This window comes from Rhea americana, unplaced genomic scaffold, assembly GCF_003343005.1.
Source record: "Rhea americana isolate MKP2758 unplaced genomic scaffold, rheAme1 scaffold_40, whole genome shotgun sequence".
Classification (NCBI taxonomy): domain Eukaryota; kingdom Metazoa; phylum Chordata; class Aves; order Rheiformes; family Rheidae; genus Rhea; species Rhea americana.
The window spans coordinates 739,837-760,533 of record NW_028186535.1 but is presented as its reverse complement, the minus strand read 5'-3'; positions in this window follow the sequence as shown (position 1 = coordinate 760,533).

Genomic DNA, 20,697 nt, shown 5'->3' with positions numbered 1-20,697 from the left:
ATTTTTAAGAAATCTGACCTACTGAAAATTTAGATAGCATTCTGCATATTTTGGGGGGAAATGGATCACACATGCAAAAGCTTCCTAGGAGAAGAGAGCCGACTAAGTATTATGGATATGAGGGAAGGTGTTTGAAGCTGTGGGGAGATGACAAGAGGAAAGGGGAGACATACCAATCCCCTTTTTGTGTGCACTTGCAACATAATAAAATTGTCCAGATTTGGGGGGTGAGAATGATCTTAACAACCATAACCTTTCAACACTAACCCTGTATAAAAGGGTGTAAGAGAGAGGAGAAGCTACCCTGTGATTTCTTCAAGGAGGCTGAAGGCATTGCAATTCAGTTGTGATCAATTCCTACGCTGCCCAGGAAAGTACAGATACATATATTGTGACTTTACTGACCAATAGTTCAGTAATCTGCAGAATTAAGATCACACAAGTATGTCTGTAATTCAGTACTTCCTGTTTTTAAGAGTCCGAATTTGAAATTCTTTTCTTAGGGTCCCGCTGTTTGTGTTTAGCTGAATTCTGTGCTCTGGAAGAACATGAAGTATCCTTCCTCATTAGCCCTTTTTTTTTTTTAATGGTAAATGGATGTTATTTAAAAATATATGGGGAATAAAGTACAATTAGGAAAGTGTGGTGCATCTTCTCAGTTAAAATGCATACACTTAAATATTTTTTCTGTAAATTACAGAAATATATTGCTTTTAAGATTATTTTTGCTTAATTTTCTGTCTCTGTCTTTCCCTTTCTCTGTCTTTTTTTTTCTTTTTTTTTTTAAATCCCAGACCAGCAGGCTGTCAAACATCTACCCACTATACAGCAACCAAACTTTAGGTAATATGACAACTACTGATTAAAGCTATTCTGTACATCTGCAAACAGTGACTATCCTCTGGAGTTTTTATCTGAAGAGACTGCTTCATGGGAACTCCCATCAGGAAGCCTTAAGCCTGAATATATTTCAACTTTCTTAAAGTGTTGCGAATCTCGATATTTTCCTTGCATAAGAATAATCAGAGGAATTTTCTTTTATGTATGTATTTCATAACCATAAAGCTTTAACAATCAACATTTTAAGGAGTGAAAATAAAAAGTTTGAAGACAGGATTTCATGTCTCTGTCAAGCACAGTTTCTTCTTCAGTTTTTGCAACATTTAGGAGGAGGAAATCAGCTAGAGTAGTATATTTATATTACAGAATTTTCCTGAAATTTGTCAAAATGATCACATCTCTTCAAGTGGAATAAAAAGAACAGCTAATGCTAAATTAATAAATATTAGGATTAATTTAGTATTTTTTGTAAGAGCATTGAATTATCTAACACAGTGGAAGGACCTTTTTCCTTTATTTTTTTTTCTTTTTGAAGATGAAGAATATGTACCCCTTTAAGGCAAGAACATAGCCTAGCTTACTAATGACACTACTAGTAGAAAGGGCCAAGACACTTATTTGCTCTCTTCTGCTGACTCCCCATGCTCTCAATACCTGGGGAAGGGAACTCCAGAGAGCCCTTCTAAGCGCTGTGCCACAGAGCACGGGCAAGCGAGCCGAAGAGGACAGCTAGAACAAGCCTGGTATTGATCCATCATCTATCGTCTGCAATTTGCTGCCACCGCAGAGAGTAAAAGGTGGTCAGTTCGTGCAAAGCTTGGAGCAACAGAGTTTTGTCCCTTAGTTAGGTAAGCACTCCAGACACCAGTACAGTACAATTACTTAATAACAACAATTTTTTTAAAAAATAATCCTTAATGTCAAAATGGATTATGCAAGCGGATTGCCTTAATAGCCCTTTAATAACTTTTTTTTTCTTTTTTATTGTGAATACCTCAGGGTTTATATACAAGGTAAGAAAAGGCAAGTTTTGCAGCCACACTAATTATTCTAGACTATGATGATGTTTTTTTTCCTGATGTCCAAAGTTGACATAGAGAGCTATCCTGAAATAGGTGACACTCTAATTTATTCTGAAAGTTATCCATGTCAAATTGTCTGCCAAAAACTCTTTAAGCTGAAATGTTACAAGGAGGTTGTGAAGAGAGCAATATAATTTTCCTTTCAGAATTGTCCAGTCTTTGTTACGTCTTTTTAAAAGAAAAACAGGAACAACCTTTTTACAAAAAAATCAGTTCAATAATTACTCCAATTTTGTATTTATTATTATTATTTATTGGATTGAAATAATATTTTTTATGACATTCGTTTCTTTCACCTCAGAGAACTACTCATTTTAACCATGAGGAAAATCCTCTTAAAGAGTCTCTCATTTCTTCTGGTTACATCAGTCATTTTCTCATAGGCTACATCAAAAAGAAAAAAAAAATAGTATACCAAATGTCAGAGCTACTGATCACGTAGTCAGACTAGGAGCTGGGTGTAACAGTTGCCTACAAGATCAAAGCTGTCAGGCTGCAACCAGACCATGGTTCGTAATTTGAGTACCACTAATTTCTATTATAGAGGCAACCGATGAACTACATTTTAAAAAGCTTTTTGCTTTACTGGCAGGACAGATTAGACCTTTCATTTATTCCAGTATTGTAAATGTAGCTGTTGCTATAGTAACTGTATATCTCTTGAACAGTAAATAATTGTGTTAAATGGATGAAGAGCAAATAGGTTTATGGCTACTCTGGTGCTGAGAAACTTGAATATGCTGAATTTTTAATTGTATTTTTCATGATCATCTACACAGCATCTATAATATCTCCTGTAGGAAACAAAAAATCTTTCCTAATAAATGTCTTTTCAGAGAGTTGCATGTGTGTGCACTGAGTAAACGAAGAGGAAGAAATTTCTGAATTTCAAAAATTCAGGCTGCATGTTATTCTAATATGGTCAAGTATGGTTATATTCTACAGTTCTTCCAAGAACTGTATCATGGAAAACTAATGAAAACATAGCAAAAGATTTTGTGAAAACTAGGCCCTTAGGTTTAAAGATTAGAGTAGCTAAATTAACTGCTGGTGATTTGAACAAACTCAAAAAGCCATGTAAAAAATCCATTGACTGTCTTAAAACATGTTTTCATTAGAAAAATATTTATTGCCACAGGCAATCCAAGCTAACCAATTTATATTGTATATTTCTATAGATTTGGAAGAAAATGTCTTTAACCTAACCAAGTACAAGCTCCAACATTTATTTTCTATAAACAGATAACTACTGTGTGATTTGATGATTCTACGGTTTCATTCAGTACTGTGAACCCCCTTCCTCCACCTCACTAAAATAAAAAAGCAAAATGCTTTCACATAAATTAAAGTGTTGCCTTTTACAAAAATGAATGATTTTTTTTTAATCCCTCTCGGAAGTAGAGTTTTGTGTTAATGCTTGTGAATTAAAAACATAAGCAAAGAACCATTAGGCCATCAATGATGAAGAGGGAAAGAAAAACACAAATGTCCATCTTACCAGGTGATCAGTTCCATAATGCTAAAGATGCTATTGTTTATCTATAATGGAGAACACTGTTACATCCTCTCTGATTACAGAAAACTTGTATATTACAATGTTTTAAGCAATTTAAAAGAGACACTGCATTATCTTTTTATAACTTATGAAAAACACGCTTCCTCAAGATTGAAACAATACATATCAGATAAAGCAGTAAATACTTTGGATATATTCTGAGAGATGATAATCTTATTAGAAAAGTAAATTTAGGACCTAATCATTGGAATTCTGCATGACTGTTAACTCCATGAAAATAAAGTAAATTAAAAAGATATATCAAATTACAGAAAGTCACTACTGTTTTTAGAGAGTCAAAAATAGGTAAAAGTTTCAAAAATAGTTAAGTGTAATCCCTTGTAGAGAAGAATTAGTGGGTATACGTCTGTTATTTCTCTGCATATCTCAAAACCCATATTTCCTTCCTTGAATGTGCTGAACTATTGGAAATATTAAGTGCTTAGCTTTATCTTGTTTTAGAATCTCGAGATCAGGTCTGACTGGCTAAATACAACTATAAGAATCTGTTTTGCAAGGAACGATTATACTTCCAGTGCAAAATTACTAAAGCAATCATGAAATACGGAAAATCAGAAAAAAAGCAAATATTTTTACATATTCCTTGGAAAATTTAATCTTTATAGAGAAACTGTCATGGGAAGTTGAAAGCAATGGAGAGACACAGCCATGGATATGCTATGTGGACTGGAGTGCCTCACCTTTATGGGAGAGTGAGCAAACTTCATGAGATAGTCCATGCCTGAATCTCAGCATCTACCAAGACTGCTGCAAACTCACTTATTTAAATCAACCTTTTTTTTTCAAGCACTCATGTAGCAGTAACCACCAGCACAAAGCATTCATTACACAGCTGTTATGTCTAACGTAGTAATATAGCTCTAGTTTCTAGAATGCAGCCTACATTTTGTAGAAGAGATTCTATGGATAAATACAAGTTTTCCAGTGAATAAAGAATGGCCAGTGAAAAAGTGGCACACTAAAAAGCAACAGTGCTTCAAGCAAGAAGGTAAAACTCTCTCAGACAACAGCTAATAGCGATGGGATGGGATGGGGAAAACTGAAAGGAAGTTCATTGATCTATGCTTCTTGGGTTTACCTTTAGCATCTGTTTTGAAAARACAGGTATAAACTGGCAAATCTTCATGATTACGATATACATACATTACATGATTTTACTCAGTAATATAGCTACTTTAGTCATTAGTTCCTTAAGAAATCTTAGGTGAATGCTATCTAGTTGCTGTGATTTATTTCAATTTAATTTCTTGAGTTGTTCCCTCACTTTATACCTTCACTACATGTAAAAAATGACATGTTATGAAGGTATTTCTCCATTATCCTCTGTGAAGACCTATGCAAAGAAATCCTTCAGCTTTTCTGTAATCAGTTCATCCTGTAAGGCAGAAATCCTTTCATATGAATTTCTGATTTCATTCTACACTTGCTACTTACAAAACTGATGTACAGACTGTCCTGTCAGACTACTATTCCTGATATTCTACAATAATTTTTATCTGGACCATCTTTTGTTTTATGGTTGTACAGCACCTGGCACAATAATAAATTGGTTCATGAATCAGACTCCTATAATCCATGATAATAAAAACCCAATATTTCACCATGCAATTCTTATTTTCAGTTTTATTTGTCTTAAAGTATTTATCTTACATATATCATAAATTATATTTACATTAATCTTACTCATAGTGAACCATATTTATTTTTTAAAAACTTATTTCAAATTAAATACACTTATGATCCTTTTCCTCTTACTTATTTCTCCCTTTTTGTTTTTTGGTACTTATTATCAGTGTGCTCTAGAGTTGTCAGTGGGAGTCTTTATCAATTCCTTTGACTTTATTTAGAGTTGGATTTTTTTCTTTTTTTCTTTTTTTCTTTTTTCTTTTTTTCATTTAAAAAGTAAAATTTCAATGTTCCATACAAAGATTAATATAACTTCTATTAGTATTACTTTATGCTCTTCAGCAAATCCTAATCCTAGACCATTCCTGAAAATGTGGATTCACAATACTTCATTTTCTTATGACACTGTGTTTTGAGGTGACAATTGCTATGAACATGCAAAGGATTAACAATTCTTCCTGTTGAATTTAGTGTGATAACCTATTTACAAAATTAGCTTCTAATATGCACCTGTTCTGACATGCAGTCATTTATCATAAAAAACTTTTAAAAAGTAAGACTGAGAAAAAGCTAGAATTTAGTAATAGGAAGATACAAACACATAATTTAAAGCATAGTGAATATTATCTTTTTAAAAATTGTCCCTTGTAAAGTATTTGATGAAAAAAATATTGGAAGCAAGCTATCTATAATTAAAAAATATCCTAGGAAATTACACTTAATCCTCTATTTAGTACACTGTATCTGCACAGTTTCATAGCTTAAATATTTTTTGGAGGCACAAATTTCATTAAACTGCCATGTGAAAAGTGTTTACTGTTTGGTTTGAAACAATATACTGTAGGATATTTGCTAAATGCGTCAGCAATATGCAACATTTAAAGCTTTTTGGAGTCAAAATTTACATTGCTACACTGAAAATCTCAACACTCTCACAAAAAAAAGAGTCTTAATTTACATTTAAAAATAATTTTATGCAGATCTTATTTCAAAGAGAGCAGTTTTTCTTCATTTTATGCCATGCTAGCATCCGTTATCAGAGGTAACATCCTGTAAATAACTGAAGAGGCTTTTCAGGGAAGATAGTGCTGGGCAGAGCTCAGAGAGAGGACGATGCCAAGTTTACAAAACTAGGCGAAGCCTGATAGCAGTGTAGTTCCACTGCTCAGTTGGATCTCCAGTGCAAAATTGGCTCAGTGAACCACAGTGCAAGTTCAGTCTAGGCAGCAATTTCAGTTAAAACCTGAGAGCTGAGTGCAGTCTTTCCCTTGGAGCTGTATACATTTTCATTTTCAAAGGAGGCTTTATTTTATCAAAGCCTCAGTAACTAGCCTCTCTCATTTCAGTTTTAAGTTCATGTGTTTTATGGTGTTTGTTTTTGTTCTTTTCATTCTCTTTCAACTAGTTTTATCCTGGTGAGAGCTGGAACTTGGATTTGAGGAAGCGCATGAATGACTACTGATTTTTTTTTTCCTGGTTTCCAAAGAAAATTAGACTTACAAATTCAATTCTATGTCTCACCTTCTGTCTGAGTACCCACAATAACAGTTTACAATTTTGGTCACCTCCAAACAAAACTGACAGGGATAATGACCTCAAGTCATTAAAATCCTGTAATTTTAGTGAAAATGAGTAGTTGGTTATAAAAGAGCCTTTATTACTTTCTAAGACAGAAGCTGTTACTGCCCCTAACATGGATGAGCCCCAGCCAGGATTCATCTAATTTGTCACCATAGAATTAGCTATGAGACACATATCCACAACAAACAACATGAGCTATTTATCCTACCTATGGGACAATTCATATTCTAAACTTTTACATTAATACACTGATCAGACATGGAACACACAATTATTTTTTAAAGACCTTCCAATAAATCCTTTCTCCGAAAGTCCTAGCAGCTATCATCATTGGCACATTTGAAACCTTCTCTCTTGAGGTTATCTCCTGGGCAAACTCCTATAAATGTGAGTAATAGTCTCTGCGACCGATTAACATACAATTCATTTGTTCTCTAGCAGTTTTTTTCAGTGTGCAGTATATAGACTTTTACACTGTTCTATTTCCTGAGGAGTGGATTCGCTGAAAACCTATTTCTCTTTGTATCTGATACTACTTAAATATAGTAATGAAAAAAAAAAAGAAAAAAGAAAATAGCTAATGTATTTCCATATGACCAAAACCATTTCTTTCCCCAAAATCTTGTTTCAAAGAAATGTCATTAATATAAAATTGCAGGATATAGGCAAGGCAACCATGCTAGTATACATTACAGTCAATAAAACTCTTTGCCATGTTTGTGGTATTTTCTTAGGAAACAATATAAACACTATTTCTGGCAATTTGCCACTTATTGAGAATTTGAGAAAAATACCTGAAAAATCCTGAGTGTCTGCCTATTGTTAACAGTAAGTCTCTAAAGTAACCTCTTAAAATAATTTTAGATTTGCCTTCCTCTATAAAAGTACAACTGTGCTTTTGGAAACCCTTGAAAAGCAAACCTTGAGGTTTGCTGGGCTCATACAACCCACTTGTTATGGAGAAGAGAGAGAAAATGAYAACCTGTAGTGGATCTGGATACTGCGGCTTATTTAAGAGCTAACAAGACTAGTGCTGTTACTCTCCTTGATTATCTCACATAGCTCTGCCTCCAACATTACACTCAGCGGGATTCAAATTCCCTTTCCTGAAGGGATGTGGGAATCTGATCTGGGATGGCTGCGCAGAGAGTCATCCTGGTTTCATGCTGGGCTGCTGCTCCTTGTTACAAGTCTTGGATGTTACTGGCCAGGCTCCCTGGGTGTCCCCAGACATTTGTTTCTAAGGATCTTGCCCATGTGCAGCATCTTCCCTCCATCTAATCCTGTTTTTCTCCATCTAATTGCTTACATACAGAAACACAGTACATGCTCAGAAACTAAGTTGATCATCTCTCTCTGCTATTTGGAGGATTCAGTATGCATCACCCTTGTTTAGTCCAGATGTTACTAAAATTTACAACCAACTTGTGCAGGCTTTTACATGAGTTCAGTTTTGGACATTCCCCTTTACCTTCTCCATACACATACACATACAATTTTCTGCTGCCTCTCAGCATTCATCATCTTATTTTTAACTTACCACACTAATAAACTTCCAAGAAAGTCTCTACAAGGACATAGAAGCCAAGACTTTCCAAGTTCAACATTAAAGTTCGTGAATAAGGCATACTTGCTGCTTTGTAAAAAAAATAATATCCAAATCTACTGGGAATTTTGGGATGACTAGAAGTTTGAAAACAGAAGAGTTGTGAACTGTAGTTAATAAAATCAAATAATCTGATAAAAGACCAATAATACTTGAGAAAGTAAAATATTCCAAAAAGTCTTATCTGCCTTTGAAAGAATTTCAACATGACTTTCTACTTGCAGAATAATCTCTAGAAGTAGCAAATTGTATAGGAGGTACAAGCAGTCAGTGCTCAAACATTTAAGCCCTGGACTGTGATGTAGGATAAGCATTTATCAGTAGGACATTCAGTATTAGGATAATATATCTTCTGATAGAATCATAGAATCAGTAATAACTGATACTAGTTTGAGAAACAGAATTTAATATCAAAGTTTAAAAATTTTTGTAGTCTTGTTAACCATCTCGTTAAATTGACCAGAATATGCACAATATATAAAGATGCCTACTAGATATCAATAGACTAACGAGTCTGTTCCTTCACAGCATATTTGTAATACATATTTAGCCATGATCTCCAAATCACCTTTTGCATCTAACTACAGGGAAATCTGAATTTGTATTCCTTCACTGCTGCTGAGTTTCAGAAATATATAGAATCCAATGTGGTTAGGACCTGTAGTCTAGTAAATACTGTAACAATCATAAAGTAATACTATTAATCATACACTGTCAGGACAGAGATCCTATAACTAACGATTAGAATTACTTAGCCAAGGAAAAATGCAGCAAAAATAGTCCAGGAGGACTGAAACTATCTGATTACCTAAAAGCCTGTGGAGAACTACCAAAACTTTCATAAAAAACAGAGCTTATGTTCTTCTTTCAGACTTCAATCACTATTTCAACGCATTCAATACTTAGCTTTTCCTCTCCAGCTTTTTGTCACAACATCAACACATAACCTACAGGAACACTTGATTGTACCTTCACTGTTAGCCAGAATGAACAAATGCATGTTATCATCATACTGAAGTCTCTTAACACCATCTTAAACATCTCTTCTTGTGGATTCTTGAACATGTTTAAAACATGAGCTAACACGAGGTATCCCTAAAACATGAAACATGATAAAATATAGYTAACCACAATAGAGAAGCTTCATGACTGGAGTCAGTTGCCCAACACTACAAACTGTAATGTCTCATAAAGAAATTAATGGAGTTATTTAAAAAGAATTCATTATTTTCTGCTAAAAAGTGAACAGTTGCTAAATAAGGGCATCAAAAAGAAAAAGTGAGAGCTACTTCACTGTGGAACCTGATCATCATCAAAAGCAATTCAAAAACCATTAAACTCAGTCTAAAGCCTATGTATAAAATCCTTATTTGAACTAAAATTGACAAAACATAAAAGAACTGTAATACATCATTTTGAAGCAGATGACTGCATATTTAGCACTCAGAGTCTCAAGAGATTGTTGATTGGTGTCTATATAAAAACTTCCTTAAGAAAAACAAATATTAAACCCTTCTAAAGAAGAAACTGTTTCTAGCCATGTGCCCACTAATTCTCATGGATATTCAAACACCTAAGAAATATGAAAAATCTGTAAACTCACAGATTACAAAACAAGCTTCCTGTATAATCTTCAAGACAATCCAGGCAAAAAGAAAGATAGTCAAAAGTAAGAGGGAGAAGTTTAACAAATCTAAGTACTAAGAGAAAATACCTACACAATTGCAAATAGAATTCTATTTATTTACTAGTAAAATAACTAATTTTTAGGAAGAGCCATAGAAATTATCTGAGCACAGAGATGTATTTTGAAATAGCTATGTCTCAGAAAAAAAAAAATCAAGGCATTAATGAGCAATGTAGTCAAAAACAGAAAAGAGTTGTTAAAACATTAGTTTTATTGGAAAAGGAATAAAACTATATCCTCAAAATAAATACCACATCACTTCACTTTATTTTTCAAAAGAATAGACCTGGGCAACACACAAGACTTGAAGCAGCTTGAAATGATCAGCCCCATCAACAATTAAGATGTTTATTGTTATTTTACAATTATTGCTGTTTTCATTTTAAAGAACTATGTATTTGAAAAGGTCTCACGATAAAGAGTAACTGAAAAGAAGAAATAAAGCGAAGAGTGTGTAAAGACGTTCTAGTTGGAAAGGAAATTATTTGAAAATATTATGTTCAAAGTTTTCAAATTCCTGCAATAGAGAATTATTTTGATTGTGGTACAATCAAGCTTCCTTCCACCATTACAGCTCCCTTCCTCACARCACCAATGCTATCTCTAATTCAATGAGAAACATATTTACAGGAAAAATTTTTATTGATCATAAAATATTCTTTAACAGCTCAGAGATAGTGGATTCATAGATGACTCCATAGAGAGTTGTGCAGGTTAGTTGAGAAATTGTACACAGAAGATTTCCATAAACAATAACTCTGATATAGAAGCATTTCAAATGCAAATGCCTCAGGGATCTATTCTTAGGGATCCAGGTTTATTCCTTTTTCTTTGATACTTTGTTTATTAAATTTTTAAAATAAAGAAACAAGAAGCAGCAGACATCATAAGTACCAAGAAATATATAATTATTAGATCAATAAACAATTCAGCAATTCTTAGAAGACATTCAAATAACCTTCCACAATAAAAAGAGTACACTATATATGAAATACAAATCTTATGGATAGTTAACATTCCAGCCAAATACAAGCATATCGGTGATGTTGATTTAGCTCTCTTAATTTTGTTCAAAATTACTTCCACAGATCATAGAGTCAAAGAAGAGTAAAGAGAACAAAAGAAGCACACAACAAAGAAATGTAAAGGAAAGGAATAGTAATAAATAAAATAAAAACGGGAAAAATGAATAGATAATAAATAAATAAGGAAGTAGAATGCCAATATCCCATCAAACCCCCACAAAGCAAGTACCGACTCTGAAATCTGATATGTAATATCATTTAATGCAAACTATACTTTAAAAAAATCACAAAACATCCCATATTATGATCCCTGTGATGTAGCACTGCATTGAAACAAACCAAATACTTTCTATATTTCAAGAACATGTCACTTATTTGTTATTTCTTCTCTTCAAAAGAGCAAGCATCTCAAAAGCAAAAACTATTCAAGGCTAGTAGCAATATTTTCAGAGTGGTAAAATATATTGCTCCCCATATTTTTAGAAAGAGAGTTACTTGTTGCAAAACAGCTGATTTCGTATAGTAAGTTTGTCGTGGCATACCTTTGTGCTGCTATGCCCATTCCTTTTATTGGAACAACCCTCTCAAAATCTTTGTCTGCATGAAAAGAGCAACTAAATGTTGAGTATCAGTTAGATAAATGCATACATCTCTTTTTCCACAAAATGAATTTTTACCAAGTACGTCCCACATGGCCTTCAATTATATATTATGACATCTTTGATCTAGGTTATTGGCAGTGTCAAGTCTAACTTTAACAAGGTGTAAGGAAGGATAACCAGCAATGGGGCGATTCTAAAATAAAATTATTATCAAAAGGGATCTTTATTTCACCTCTTAGACTACAGGAAAAAAAATTTGAATGTTCTCTTCTTGTCATGGGTCCAATATTAGGGCACCATATAGAGCAGATCAAAAAATGAGTTTTCAAGAGGGCAAATTGTTCTGCAAAACATTCTGATCACCTTTACCTATAAGAAAATTATATGCCTAAATACCCCTCTGGTGGAATAGGAGAAGCTGGAATCTGAAGATATAAAATGAGTTTTGTAAATCTGTGTGTAAAAAAGAACACCTTTGTACCACTTTAATCAATTAATTAGTTAATACAGTATGTCTGATAATAATTTTAACAACTTGATGTCAGCCTGCCTATGTTAATTTTTAAAAATATATATCCTTCTACTCCTCTATCCTCTCCTCTATCACTTCAAGTCAGTCTTTTCCACTAATCTGGAAAAAAATAACTGTTTTACCATACCGGAGTCTAATATTACCTTGATTAAAAAAATGTTTCTCTTAAGGAAATTTGAATTGTTTCTTTTAGTGTTTCTGTTCACGCACATTTAGCATCTTGTGCACAATAAATAATAATAATAATAATGATGATGATGAAGTTCCTTAGAAATACTTTGGTTATGACTCTCCTCATTCAGATGAGCAGTAGAAAGGACTRGATAACTTTTTCAGGAACTTAGGACCATGAAATGATAAGATAATTCAGGTTGGAAGGGATCTCATAGGCACTGAGGTGAAAGAAAGAAATGTGAGTTCTTCCTTGCCCCCTGCCTGCATGTGTGAATCCGAAACACGTTCAGTCGGTCTGAGAAATCCAAGGGACTGTTGTTACAAGTTTTTTCTTCACACTGATCTGCACAATCTCTTTGTTTCATAGCTAAATATATCGTGTGTGCTTTCTGAGATAATGTGACTATCTTGACTTAATCTATGTATCATCTAGTTTGATTGGCTTTGCTGTAGATTACAAAGCTTATTAAAATAGCTGGGGAAGTATAAATTAATAAAATACAAATACAAATACAGTCATGACTTTTGAACATTTCTGGGAAGGGGGTTGTTACTAAATAAAGTTGTAGTTTGGAATGAACCGACTGTATATAATTCTCTCACATTTCTAAAGATTTTTCACAAGTACCTACTAAGAAAATAAATAAACACAGGATAAAAAGATAATTATTTGATTTGGGTTAAAATCTCTGCAACAGTAAGGAAGTATATTTTTAATAAATCCCAAGCAGAAAGTGAAAGTTTCCAGAAGACTGTTGTAAGGAATTGTTTGAGAGTGGTGACACTTTGTTGTATAGGCTATTCACTTTGACAAGAAGGTAGACAATGGCAAAGTTTCCAGTGAGAGATGCATAAAGAAACCTAAGAATTGCAAGAAATTTCTTTTTAAGCAAAATGTGAAAATTTCAGACTGAGTGTCACATTACACTGTCTGATACATTCCTGAAACTGAAGCGTATGTATATTATTAGTGGAAAATATTTGGTTTTGAACACAGTTTTTTAGGAGAGAGAGGATGAAGAGACAATGAAGAGGCAAAACGGGAAGGGAAGGGAAGGGATAATGTTCCTGGATATTGTTTAATACTGGCACCTTGTTAGTGTGCATTACTGTACCAAACATATCCAAAGCAAACAGGCACTGCAGATTTGATGCTCTATTTTTTTGTTTGAAATTGTTTATTATAATATGAAGTATAAATTGTCAAAGACTGGTCACTTGAGTTGTTTAAAAGAAGGTTGTTAGTCGTTATGGCAGTGAGACTCTAGACTATTTAAAATGAAATTTGACAAACTAATGAGAAAGAACATGTAACATGGTGCATGTACTAACAGAGGACTAAATTCAATGACTTAATCCTATGTCCCTATGAACTTTGAGAATTTTGTTTCAAGAGTATTAAAGAAATAAGTCAAAAGCAGAAAACAGGTTCATGACACTTCTGCAATGAGAAAACTCTAGAACTCTTAGCCAAAGTGAAGTATAAAAGCAATTATAGTGTTGTGACCTGTAAAAGAGCCCAATATGATTCTACTGCAGATTCCCTGGTACTTAAAATTTGAGCAAATGTCTGATGCATTAAGGAAAAGATAATGCTAGAGCTGTGATTACCAGTGCCTAGATGGATAGATGCCTAGACATTGCAGGTGAGATTTTTAGAGGATATTTACAACGTAGTCCTCCACATCTCAAAAAGTCCATTGTGAGCTCTCCTCATAGTCAGTGGAGATTTAATCAATATAGGCAATGGGATTTTGGAAACAAATCATCTCATCCTGAAAAGTAAAGTCTTGACCAAACTGATTGGAGACTAAACTTAATGGAGTCTTTTGACTACAACTCCAAGAACTATAGAGAAAGCCAACTAGCTCAGAGAGAGACGGAGACACTTACAATTACTACTATTCCACATGTCAAGAATGATTTTTGTACCAAAAAATAAATCTTATTAAACTGTTTAGTTCTTTAATGACACATATAAATATGGTCGAGGTTTTTGCAAGGGAAGAATGACCAATAAACAGCAAAGCAGGTCTAAATCTCTACAGGAAATCTCTATAGTGCCCCTCCATTTCTATAGGAAGTTCTATCCTTTCATGTGAAGTGGTTCTTACATTCTCATACTACATATCATTATGAGGCAGACTGAGGATCATTCAGTTATCCTGTTCATTTCAATAGTCTTCTTGAGTTTGGACAGAATTTGTAAAAATACACAACAAAATGTAGGCTGTACTAAGTATTCATTGTACCCATCAGAAGAACATTATAGATTTGTTTATAGTTAATATTAAAGATAGCAACAAATTTTACAGTTACTCAAATAAACAAAAGAACATCAGCTTAGTTTTATGTTGTTATATATGTTCAGAATTACACCTATATGCATGTCTTATGAGAAATAATTTAGAAAATTGATACTTCTCACCATTATAACTTGCTTATTTACCATTGACTTGTGGCAAAGGTAAATTAGTAGTCATCATCAAGAATATCTCCATAAATAGCAGAGACAAAAAGTGAAAGTGTTAATACGGGAGACTTGAAAAATCTGAGGAAAAAGTAATGAACTATAACATACATATAAAGTTTCTTTTATCTGCAGAGTTCAGTTATTTTACATTGCACATTATGAACAGGACTGAAAACTGGAGCATGTTTTTACAGATAACTTATTTATTATTTGATTATGTGTGCTGATTCAAAAGCACATAAATGTGATGGTTAAAAATGATAGCATGTTTATAAAGACYTATTGCATAGCTCCAGATAAAAGATATAGCAGTAAGCTGAGAAGAGAGTTCTTATGAATGCTTTAATTGTTTGGGGCCATAGGAAATGAAATCAGATTGAAAAAAAAGACCCAATTTTACTCACTTTTGTTCTTTGATCCACTGATTAACATTTGCAACCACTAACTCACTTTCCTGATGGAGGCGACTGTTGTCAGTTCGTGCTGCTTCCAGAGACTGGCGCAAAGTTTCCAGCTGTGGATGCAGACAGATCAAAGCATATGATGGACTCCCTAGAACACACTCTATCTGGAATACTAATAATAGTCTGTACTACTTGTAAAGAATCAAGTCATTTTTCTCCACTCCTTCAAATAATCAGGGTTTCCTTGTACATGCTATTAATTGATTCAATATGCTAGAAGGAATGTCTGAACTTTTCCCACGCCTTACATTTACCCGTTTATTATAATATACACTAGTCTACCTCCAGAGGTTGTTTTAATTGAAATCAGGTTTATTTTATAAAAATGGAATGATTATAACTTGTTATGGTTCAGTTTAAATGTTGTATCCTTTCCACTTTTTATTTTATTTTTGTTATGTATTTCTTTAAGGTTAGTTCTTTGGTCATGGTTCATTGCATTTAGAATACAAAGAATGCAAAAAAGATGGAGCCTTTTTTTAGTATTTTCAATATAAAGTAAAATAGAGAATGCTGAACAACCGAACTGCACAACTTAAAACTTGGGAACTGAACGTCAGATCTTTCACCTTTATATCTCCAATTGAAATCAAATTCAGGTCAGTGGTCGTGAAAATCTGTAAACACTTGATAAACACTTGAGGACTAGGTAAAACAATAAAATGATTTGGTGACCTTCGTACAATTCTTTTTGAGTATAGTTCCTCATAAGTAGTGTGCCTTTTTGAATGTTTTTCAAAATAGTGGTGTCATAGCAATGACATTTAAAACTTTTGAGTGTAATAGATCTTTGAATATTATGCATAAAAGCCTCTTATAGTATTAATGTGACTAATATATAATGGAAAAGACAATATATATCTAATTAAAATCAAATCAAAATAATACCCTCTTACTCTTGTGAGAGTCATCTGTTATGAATACTAATGTTATATAATAGATTACATTAATGCTGCAAMAGCAATTTATTTTCTAAAAAGATCTTTAAAATATTACCGTGTATTATTAAACCACACAGAATTTATTTCTAGTTGSCTTTGTAATTATGTGAAATTAGGAAAAAAGGCTTAGCAGCTATCAAATTATGATTACCTGATGTATTTACAAAGCAGATAAAATACATCGGACAGACAAACAAGGTGTTGACACAAACAAGGTGATTTGTGAAGTTTAAAAAGAGTCACAAATATGAATTATATTTTWTATATATWTATAATATATACATATGCATATATGTGTGCGTGTGTGTGTGCATGCGCAGCTGARTGATGATTTGAAACAGAATGCCCATAATTCATATACCTTTCATTTACACATACTTTCATTAACAAAAATTTAAGAAAAAAATATTGCAAACTTCAAGTTTTGCTTAAAAAAAAATGAAAATAGCAACTGATATGGATACACAGTGAAATTCAGTAGCAATAGAATTGTGGTTTGCTATCTTCACCATTTTTATTTACACTTCTGAAAGGTAAGCATTGGCAGTATTCTCATGTTTTCCTTGCTTTAAAAAAAAGTTGTCAGCAAATTGCAATTGCAGTCCTCATAAAAATGAAGTTTCAGTAAAAGTGATTTAGGTAGATAAACCATGACATCACAAGACAGAGAGCAAATCATTTCATTTTTAATCAATCTACATTATATCCCTTTCAGTCTAATCTGGCATCACTATAGCAAAGAAGAAGGAATATGCAAACTCAYAGCAATTTGGGCCAAAATCATATAGTACAGAGCGGAGCAATGGTGAACTCATTTTCCTCACTGGCTCTGGATGGTCTCCTTTTAATTGTTGTTCAGAGTGATTGGATGTCAACAAGCTGCTTAAGGATATAGCCCTGCTGTGAAAAAATGAGTACAAAGTGAATCTGAGTATAGGTATAAATCTACCACCTCCAGCATGCCAAGAGAAGAGCAGTGGCTACTAAAAGTGGTGTAGAGTTCAGTATTCCATAGTCACAAAGGGGTCACTACTAAACTATTTCTTTTTCAAGAATCGCTGTTGAGCAAGGCATGGAGAACTTCAAGAAGAGGTTACATTACTTCTCCAACCTACTCCTTCCTGAACCTGCATGTTGTCGGTGCTCCATTACTTGCTGGTAGATACCAGAGCATCCTCATCACTCCTAGTCCTCTGATCACCATGAGCACATGATGGCCCAAGTTTTTTTTACATGAAAAGTAAGGAAAGGTGGTTGGCAAAGGAGAAAGGAAAATGGTGTATGCTGAAGTATTGTTTCCATATGGAGMTAGTTACGGCCCACATTCAAGCCCAGGAGCTGGAAAGCACGCCAAGATACAGTAATGCAAATGTAACCAGTATTGTACATAATTATAAAAGACTAGATATGCAAACATATATTATAGCATACTTAAGTAGAAAACTCAGATTAAACCATCAAAGTCATTGCTACTTTTGTCCTAAGAGAAAATGTGAGCCTAGTTCTGAATAAAAAGAGAGATTACTTAGTTAACCTATAGTACAGTGGCCTTATACCTGCCATGAGTTAAATAAAAAAATAAGCAATTGCAAAGCTCAGTCTTAGCAGCAAGCTGCTTTTGCAGGATCAAAGGCTTCCATTCAGCAGCATGTGATTCATCACATTTCCAAAATGTCGTCAGCAGTTTCAAGCAGCTATATCACTGCTGAGCTAAAGGTATGCTCCTGCAATAAAAAAAAAAGAAAGAAAGAAAGAAAGAAAAAATGTGCAGCTTTGTTCATGTTAAATCTTTTCGGATTTTAAGGTATTCTTTATCCTAAGAAAAGGCTACTGCAGCTGTAGAGTGGATAGTCACTGAATGATGTATCTATGTTTAATGTGACAGACCCAGAGAACCACACAGTTCTTAACTCCCAAGAGCTTTTAGGAAATCCTATTATTTAAAGTTTGGTTTGGAACCAGTGTAGCCAGACAAATCTGATGGCAAATTATTGATGAAGTTAAATAACAGAGTCAATGCACGTGTGTTGAAAATGTGCATAATTAGTAATGAAGTGCAACTTTAGAACAAAATACGGAGTTCTGAGGTTGTGCCGAATTAATTCATTTTGCGTTAGAAGTGTCTGAACGTATGATTTTTTTTCTTTTTACATTGAGAGTGCTATTCTGCATGAGAATGTCAGCAAATATAGTACCATATTTAATCAGTTACCTGCACTTTACTTTTCCTATAAAAAGGAACTGTACTTTAAAGACATCCATCATATTTAGTACRTCTGATTTGCTCCTCTTCTAAAATCTGAAATTTTGTAACACTTCAGTATTTTTCAAGACTGAGGTTTCTAGAAAGGAATTTCTGTATCTGGCATTACCAACTTGTATTAACGTCATCTCATTTCAGGTGTCTAAACAAGGTTCCTAAAATATCACCAAGGCAGCTTTAGCTGGTTCCTCCATAGGCAATGGCACCACAAGAAGGTGATCATCACTTACTTTAAGTATGGTAGATGAGCGCAGGCGGGTGTTGGGGTATAAATCATTTATACAGTAGACCTCTCAAAAATTGTGTGTGCACCCTGGTCTTCCTTCCTCTAACTTTTCTTTGGAAAATGATTGTAAAGAGGTTGTGATATAACTGTAAAAGCAACTAATAAAAGATATTAATTGAGGAATTAGAGATAAGAACAAGAGCAAATGAAAAAAAAAGATAATTTATTTATTCCTTTCAGAACTTTTACTTAATATATTTCCTAATTTTAGCAGTAATGATGAAGTAAAACCTATGTCCATAATAAATTACGGCTGAGACAAGCCGTACAAGATCATGATTCTCCTGAACTGAAGAGCGGGTGGTTTAATGAAGAAGAAATACCTGTGTATTGTAATGCTTCTGCAAACAAAATCCATATTTAGGAGAAAGAATGATCCAAGTTTAAACCTGAGAAACTAACTTACATATTATAAATCCAAGTGAGTATTTTCTTATCTTAAATTCTCTGATAAAATGCCATTTAATTATGAATTTTTCCAAGAAGGAAACATAAATCTCTTGCATGTAAATAAAAAGGAATTTAGTTTCAAAAACAGAAAAAAGAACTTTTTTTAAGCAATCATTTCCAGTACATAACTTATATTATTAAAAAAGGGGGTATGGAGGTAATGTTACTTAGACTCCTTGCAGTAGAAGTTTTGAATTTAGCCTAGATCTAGTAGCTCAGGCTGTCTGTAGACTCAGGCAAATGTCACTGCTTTGATTACATTTAAGATTTTACTTTCTGGGGTGGTGGTGGTGGTGGGGAGATTAGAAGAACCACCTTTAACACCTTTTCTGGTGTAATAATATGAATATTATTTGAGTGGTACAATCATCCTAGCACAACTATTTCTATGTATTTCCTCATTTCAAGAAATAATAGCTTTTTGTAGTTATTCTTTACATCCACTGCAGAAAGACATAGTATAAACACAAAAAGCATTTTTATGTCACAATGAGAATACTGAGAATAAGGAGCTAGACAAATATATTTATATTTTGATTTACACTTATTTTTAACTTACAATTGTGCATGTTTTCCACAGAGAAAAACTCTACTTCATATATTCAATTTTTGTTTTCTTTTGCTTTGTCTAGACATTATTATTTTTAAAGTAAAGTTTAGATACTTACATGACCACTGGACGCAATAAAAAAGGATCTTAAGTCTAATCCTACACATCCTTTACTACTCTCTTAGAAAGATAATTTAAAGATCTAGGTTTCCTTGTTGTTTCTGTTTTGTGTTTTAGATTTTACAGAGACAGTTAAGGAATGTTCCAATCATTCCTGTTTACTCTTAAAAGTGATAGAAATATATTAATCTTTATCATTTGGAGATATCCATCAAAACAGGTTGTTAGATCAGTATATTCTCTACTAGGAAATGTATCCTCTAAAACCACTGAATTTTGTAAAGAAATTTTCCTATGTCAATTTCCCATTAATGCAGTGCATATTGCATTCTAAKTTAAAGAACTACCGGAATTTTTAACAATATTTTAACAATATATTAGGCAGGTAGACAGATAGATAGAAAGAGCAATCCTGAAAACCCCTTACTACATATACTGTTAGTATCTCTCAATTTGAATCCCAATAAACAGTATACTAAATGGACTGGTAACATTTTATTTTATTGTAATTTTTCTTGTTTAGATAATTGTTGGCTACACAGGAATCCAGACTTTGGAAGGCTTTAAAACTAAAAACTATGGGACATAAAAGGAATGGGAGAGTAACTAAGCGTACTGAATGCCTCTTTTGCAATTTGTCTATCCTTACTGTGTTAGGGAAATGCTCAAAGTAATCCAATTGTAGAGATATTTTCAAAAAGATATGATTTCTGAAAGGCAATCTTTAATCTTGTGAGTCTTCATTTTTAGCTGATATTAAATCCATCTGTGTTCCTACTGCTTAAAAATCAGACCCTTTTTTTTTCTTTTTTTCTTTTT